Raw genomic sequence first — 7,955 nt, 5'->3', positions numbered from 1 at the left:
GAGCGTAAGATTCTGGAGCTGCCATGCTTGCTAGTATTATGTCCCCAAAGCAATAATCTCATGGTACCTATGCGGCTCTTCAGCTGCCTCCAGGATCCCAGGGGAGAGAGAACTTGTGTACCTCCTGGAATTACAGCCCAAGCAATGACTAAGCCGGAGCCTGGGCAGGGAGAGCGAGGGACCGGCCTCCACAGCCTGGAAGGGACCGTCCCCCGCATGCCTGGAAGGGACCGTCCCCCGCATGCCTGGAAGGGACCGTCCCCCGCATGCCTGGCGCACACACGATGCTTCACGGTGCCGGATGCCCTGTCCCTCTCCTCTGCCTGCCTGCCCCTTGGAAGCCATGTGCCGGGCATGCGTACATGCCAGACCACGCCTCACTGCTGGGAATTTAAAGTAATCCAAAGATGCACCTGGGTGCCCTTGGTCTTGAGAATGAAGTTATCAAAGTCAATTCTATTCCAAAGTAGACACAACGACAAGATTAATTGCTGGCCTTCCTCCAGCAGCTTTCAACCCTTTGCTCGAAAGCTTCAACCCGCTTTGTAAGTGCAAAAGCTGAGGGGTTCCCAGGAAGAGCTGCCCCAGGCCCATGCCAGCCTGAGGACGGCATTTATTTTAGGTACCGAGGGTCTTGTTAGGATATTTCCTTTTGTTTTGTTTTCTGCACAGAATGAATCCTCCAAATCTCAGGACTGGAGGGGACTCTGGGACAGACTGAAGGGACATGATTTTAGAAAACATTCTCCCCTCATGAGCAACGAGACAACTCAGAAAGCTGTCAGAGTGGGTGAGCATGACTCAAAATCACACAGACCATGCTCTGCTCATCCGCGCTCACCTTCCTACGGCTAGCCTCTGTTCTTTCCCATTTGCCTTAGAGCAGTAATAATAACCACCAAGTGTCAGCATTTACTCAGAGGCAGGAACTAAGCCAAACACTTGACACACATCATCTTATTTAGTCCTCATCACAGTGCCTGCCTCTCCTGGGGGTTATCACACCCATTTTACAGATACGGAAACTGACTCTCAGAGAGGGTAAGTCACTCGCTGACGGTCACACAGATATGAGTGGCAGAACTGGGATTTGAACCCAGGTCTGTGACTCCAGAATCTCTTCTCATGACCATCTGCTGTGCTGTCTGCCAAAACTAAGAAGTGACTGGGACAATGAATACATACCACTTACATCACTAAACAAAGAGAGATGTCTCCATTTTAACAAAAAGACTAAAGATGAGGAAGGGAGAAAAGCAACAGTTAATCAGCGGAGATTTGGGCACTTTTCAGAGCCTCTAGGGAACTGGTTTTCACATTCTTCCAGCACTATCTTCAGCTCCAGATTTACCAAAAGCATGAGGGCTTATTATGGTAGGACATGTAGGTAAAGAACTCCAGTATCAGGACTTCCCTGGTGGTCCAGTGGTTAAGACTCCACGCTTCCAAAGCAGGGGGCGTGGGGTAGATCCCTGACTGGGGAACTAAGATCCCACATGCCACGCAGCACGGCCAAAAAATAAAAAATTATTAAAAATATATAAAAAAGAAAAAAAAAAAAGAACTCCAGCTCCTTCTATAAGGAGCTAACACAGACTTTGCATTCCACTATGAACCTGTGAAGCACTGGACAAAATTAGAAAAAAATTTAAGACATCACTAAGCTTGAAAGAAAGGGAAATCCCCAGGTGCCAGAAGCAAGGAGGGGACTCAGAGCCAGCAAGTGAGGTGGCCCAGGGGTACCAGAATATTTCCAGGCTCTCACAGCAAAGGTGTGGCTTCTAGCCCACTGAGTGACAGCAGTGGCCTTGGGTCCATATGAGTTAGAAGTGAGACCCCTCTCAAAAGCTAAAGCACAAAGGGCTGCCTCTCCATATAAGGTGGGACAGAAAAATGTTGCCTGCTGGCCCAGAGAATCAACAAGGAAGCTGACTCTGCAGAAGAGGTGGCAGGGTGCAGAGGAGAGGAGGGGGACTCTATGATGAATCAAAACTCCAGGCCTGTGTCATTCAAACCTCTGTGGCACAGGAAAGCCAAATTGAGGAATTAACGTAAAAAGTGTTTCCAGACCAGTGAAAGCCCTAAGGTACCCAGAACAACAAATGCAAAGCACTGTGTGAGGTACTTCTATAGCCCAGGGCACAGGGTACTCTCATGGGGGAGGTATTTCAGCTAAGCCCATCTCTACTTGGTTTGGCCTCAGCATGAATCTGGAGATGAGTGAAAACCAGGGGGGCAGCCAGCCCAAAGATGAGCTCAGAATCAAAATCCAAACTACACAGCAAATGACCACCATATGGGAGAATCAGCAGATTCAATTAATAAATGGAATGGATCCCCAAGAAGATGAGACAGCAGAAACTATACAGTAAGCTTTAAATTATCGCAAATAATATAAGAACTGTGCCCTATGACAAAAGCAGTGAATCTGAAAACCTTATAGAACTTACAAAATGTTTTTTTTTTAAGTCTATGGAATTTACAAAACTAAGTTGGGTTAAGGCAGCAAAGCTGTAATAGCGAAAGAGAGAATTAGTGAATTGGAAGACAGACCTAAGGAAACAAATCAAAATACAGCACAGAGCAACGAAAAGATAGGAAATATGCAAGAAAAGTAAAGAGGCATTCAGGACAGAACGACATGGTTCATTCCCTTTCAAAAGTAATTACTGAGGAAAAAGATTAGGAGAAAGGGGAGAGATAATATCTTCATTATGGAAGGTATCAGTCAATTTTAGAATAATACGGCATAAACCATTCCCAGGCAGGATAAATTAAATCCACACCTACACAAAGCACCTAAAAAAACACCACCAAAAAACAGAGGGGAAAAAGCAGATTTCTACAAAGAAATATCAATCAGACAAAAGAGCTGACTTTTCAACAGCAAAAAGAGACCAAAAACTCAGTGCTGAGAGAAAACATGCAGCAGCCTCAAATTTTATACCCAGCCAAATGATCATTCCTGTAGCCTGGCAAAATAAAGACATTTTTCAGACAAAGCTGATAACTCACAGAGACTCGTTGCAAACTCCATGGAAAGGTATATTACATAAGAAGAAACTGAATTTGGGGACTTCCCTGGTGGTCCAGTGGGTAGGACTCTGTGCTCCCAAGGCAGGGGGCCCGGGTTCGATCCCTGGTTGGGGAACTAGACCCCGTATGCATGCTGTGACTAAGAGTTTGCATGCAACAACTAAGAAGCTCGCATGCCCCAACGAAAAAAGGATCCTGCATGCCGCAACAAAGATCCTGCGTGCCACAACTAAGACCTCGTACAGCCAAAATAAATAAATATTAAAAAAAAAAAAACTGAATCTGTAAGAAAGAATGGTTGCAAAAACTAAGAATCTGCATAAAACAAAAACCAATATGTAGGTTTTTAAATTAAAGAAAAAATACTACAGAGTGATACAAATTAAAGTACGCTAAGGTCCCCGATCATTAGCACAACATCAAGAAAATGACAAACTTGCCGCATGTCAAAGATGGCAGGTGTGTCACAAGTGATATGAATTACTGAAGTTACAGAATACCCTTAAAAAGGAGATATATGGCCAGCTTCTGAAAGGTTTACAATCGAAATGATCTGTACCTGCCAACAACTATTGAACACTTATGACACGTGAAGAGCTTTACTCAAATTCTCATTCAATCCTCACAGCAGCCCTGGGACACATTCCCATCATACAGATGAGGAAACTAAGACTCAGGGAGGCGAAGTTTCTTGCTTAGACAGTAAAGAGCAGCGTCGTGATTCAAACCCACATCTACCTGCTGGTAAAGGTCAAGGTGGTGGAAGGCTAGTCTGTGTCCACGTGGGACTCTGGCTGAGGCCTTGGAGATGCAGGAGAGGACAAGATAAGGGAACCCCCAAGAACTACCAGGTGGGTGAGGCCTGTGAAGTGCTGGGTGCTCACCTGGGGTTCTCCGATCACTGAGACCCTGGCATGGGTGCTCAGGAGCTGGGAAGGCCCCCCCACCTTTCTCTTTCCATCGCTGTATAACTCAGCCACACCAACCGTGCTGCTGTCTCCTGCCTGGCCACCGGCCCTCCCTCCCAGAAGTACCTGGGCCCTGAGACCTAACTGCTCCCTTTCACCTCCCAGGGAGCTGTGCTGAGAACAGAAGGCCCACTTCTGACAGCCTGCCCGTCCACAAAGGTCACACTGTTGGGACAACAAAGGGCCTTTTTGTCCTCACGCTTAAGGTGATTTCCACCACTGGCAGAAATCACCCACTTGACCTTCTGGTTTTATGAATTAATAATAAAGATGGAGCCAGCGACAGGATGGCTGGCAGGACCAGGGTGCCAGGCTCCTCCTCGTCACCTTGCCCAGCCTCTCCAGGCTGGGAAAAGGAGGCCCTGCCTTATCTTCCCAAAGCAGTGGGCACTCCTGAGCCAAAATCGCCTTGTTCCCCGGGCTTGAGATAGCAGATACTAAAGTGCTTTACAAAAGTAAAAGCATCTTATCGAGGCATTTTTTCTGTAGGATTGGGCCGTATGGCATATCTAAGCAGTGATTAAATTCCATGCTGCATTCTGGGGACCATTAACTCACAGAAAAATTACCCTGCCAGCGTGGGGATGGGGGAGGCGAGAAAGAAAGATGCATAAGGGATCTAATTACTACTAATCCGTGGAGCTGGGAAGTCTTGGAGTGGATTGCCAGTTGCTTTCACGCAGAGAAAACACAACTTCTGAAACAGACATCAGCCACACAGTCAGACCCAGGAAATGGAGGGGGTCTCTTCTTAGCCCTCCCCACACCGCTCATCATCAAGCTTGCACTCCCTGGGGGTTTGGGGGGGGGGTATAGCCCACACTTCTAGAACTTTCCACATCACTCAGAGCTAATCCTATCTGCCTTGAGGTCCGATTCTCCCCTTGCCAGCTGGGTACACAAGTGTGTGGAACGCCGTTAACAAGGTCACGGGGCAGCAGTGTTGCCTCTCACAGATAATACGACTTGGGGTCACTCACACTCTCCACCTATGTTATGTCACATGGGAGAGGCAGCTTCTCCTTGCACCCAAAAAAGAGAGTTTTGTGGGTTTTTTTTTTTTTACAGTGTATTCCTAAATTTACTTTTATTTAATTTTTATCGAGTATGGTTGCTTTACAATGTTATGTTAGCCTCCACTGCACAACAAAATGAATCAGCCATACATGCACATACAGATACCCCCTCCCTTTTGGACTTCCCTCCCATTTAGGCTGCCACAGTGCATTAGGTGAGTTCCCTGTCCTATACAGCATGTCCCCATCAGCTGTCCATTTTATACATAGTATCAATAATATATATGTGTCAATCCCAGTCTCCCAATACCTCCCACCCCACCCCTTTCCCCCTTGGTGTCCATACATTTGTTCTCTACCCATCTCTACTTCTGCTTTGCAGTAAGATCATCTATGCCATTAAAGAGGCCTTGTTTGGAATTTGGGTTCCACACACAACATCTAAGTGACCTTTATTTTAATTATATTTTGTTTTTATTGAAGTATAATTGATTTATAATATCAAAATCGTGTTAGCTGCAGGAGTACAGCACAGTGATTCAGTTATATGTATGCATCTAAGTGACCTTGAGCAGTCACCTGCGTGTCTGAGCCTCGGTTTCCTCACCTGTAAACGGGTAACAAAAGTCCCACTGGGCTCTTAGGAGGATGAGACGATGGATGGAAAAGGCCCAAGAAAGAGCAGCTGTTACCTCATCCACAAGCTCTAGACGGTCTCGTTGACTGCCACGTCTTCAAAGGGGTGGAAACGGCGGCTCAGAGAGGGCTGCGGCCTGGAGCAGGCGTCCCAGCACTGCCGCATGGGGCAAGCCCAATGATCGCCGGCCTCCTAGCCCTATTCTGCAGCTACTGCTAACATGGGATGACCAGATCCAGGTGCACAGCGTGCAAAATGGGCCAGGGCAGGGGGTGCTTCTGGGTGCCCAGGAATTAGTTCACTTGCTACCCAGCCGTTTCCCGCAAGTTTCCACACTGGGAGCACCCAGGGAGTGGGCAGAGGTCTGGACAACCCGCCCAACAAAGGCAGAAAAGGTTCCAGAGGGCTGGGGTCACTTGGCCCTCCCTGCTGTGGTCATGACCACTGCTCCCAGGGCCCCCGAGAGCTCAGCCTTTGGGGACCAGTCCTCCCAGATATGTTTGCTCCTCCCTCAGCAGGGAGCCACCATTTTTCATTCTTCTAAAAAAATTTAAGTGCTCTTATTATTACTTTCTTACTGGGATCTGATTTACATACTGTGGAATGTATCTTCACTGTTTTAAGAGTCTCAGGAAAGTTGAGGGTCCACATCTCCCAGAGCCCCACGGACACAATTCTGCACCCCACTTTATGGGTTTCAGAGACTCCTCAAGGATCCCAGGTTAAAACCACAGTCCACCCCAGAGGAAACGGAAAGGGAGCCAATAGGTCTTATTGGCCATTTAGCTTCACAAGCCTTGGTGACAACAGGATGAACACAGTGGTACTGGCCAGTCCGCCCTTACCCCTCAAGGCCCTGAGCTTCAGGAAGGCAGGGGAGGTGTCTGGTGCACCAGGGCATGTGGTGAAGGGGCTGAGGCTGTGGTCTGGGGCTGCTTGAAGACTTTATAACCCAGGAGTACTGCCCAGCCGCGAGATTCCAGTGGAAAATGCAGTGCCACCCCTAGAAGCCAGCCCAGGCCAAACAGGCCTCCCGCATCTCTAGTTCCCTCCCCAAAGGATAAGGTCCGGGGGTCAGACCAGGACTTGAATCCCGCCTCTGCTTCTCAGTGGCCTGTGGCAGTCACGTCCTCTCTTCAACCTTGACTTCCCCATCTCTGGAATGGGAAGGCCACAGTGTTCCTGGGAGGATTCCATGAGCCACTGCGGGGAAACTTCATAGCTCAGCACAGTGTTTGGCAGATGACAGGCGCCTGATAAACATTAGCTCTAACCATCATGAGGTCTGAACTCTAGATCTGGAAGATTGATTTTTCTTCTTCCTTCTGGCAGCTTCTTGGCATCTATGTAGACATGCCTGTGGAACTGTCCTGGAGCCTGAAGGAAAAAACAGACCCCTCCACTTTTCCCAGATTCCTCCTCGCATTCTTTCCTTTCCAATTCCAGAAGCAGGCACGGGGTTGGGGGGACAGGAAGCGGGGGCCACCTCCAGGCCAGCTCAAGGTGGGGACAGGGAACACGCTACGGTGAGTGATTCCTTTCTTCCTGTCCAGCGTCCACGTCACACCTTGGGACACACATTGGGCTTGACACCATGCCTGCCACGGAGAAAGGCCAGCTCACCACTCGGACACAAAACCAGAATGCCTTCGCTAGGGTTTTTAATATGAATTTTAACAGTCTAGGTAGTCAGCGTTCCTGGGGCAGAAAAGATGTTTGGGAGTACTTGTCTATGTTTTAAATCAGTCGATGAGACTCTGACAGGCAAGGCGAGGTGGGCGTGTAGACCCAAGGATGCCCTGCGTGAGCGAGCTTGCGCTCAGGCCTATTTTTGGCAGGGCTGATGTGGCCAAGGCCAGCTGCTGGTGTGGCACTAGATTTTATACCAGACACTGGCTCCTGGACAATACTCCCTGGGTTATAAAGTCCCCAGGGCCTTCACCCCTTCAACGTGAACCTCTTGTGTTCTCACTGAGTACAAAGGTACTGAGTACACTCCCCACTCTCAGGGAGCTCCAAGTTTCAAGGGGGTGGCAGGTGACAAGGCTGACAATTATAACAGGGTGTGATGTGAGCTATTACGGGAGGGAATGCAGGGGCTTCAGGAGTGCTGACGACGGGCATTTAACACAAAAAGGTAGGAAGGAGGGTAGCCGGGGATGGCTTTCTGGAAAGAAACAATAGCTAAGCTGAGCTCTGAACGAGGAAGAGCATGAGTTTCATAAAGAGACGAGGCAGGGCTTCCCTGGTGGCGCAGTGGTTGAGAGTCTGCCTGCCGATGCAGGGGACACGGGTTCG

General features: G+C 48.5%; 1 protein-coding gene across 1 annotated transcript in view; it reads right to left on the bottom strand.

Annotated features, from left to right (window-relative positions):
• The window catches only part of TESC (tescalcin), a 67,471-nt gene that overhangs the window by 55,273 nt on the left and 4,243 nt on the right, over positions 1-7,955 (bottom strand). The gene's annotated exons all lie outside the window — the stretch shown is intronic.

The sequence above is a fragment of the Lipotes vexillifer genome, unplaced genomic scaffold (genome assembly GCF_000442215.2).
Source record: "Lipotes vexillifer unplaced genomic scaffold, Lipotes_vexillifer_v1.1 scaffold970, whole genome shotgun sequence".
NCBI classification, from domain to species: domain Eukaryota; kingdom Metazoa; phylum Chordata; class Mammalia; order Artiodactyla; family Lipotidae; genus Lipotes; species Lipotes vexillifer.
Note: the sequence above shows the minus strand (reverse complement) of the source record. Positions and strands in the feature narration are given on the sequence as shown.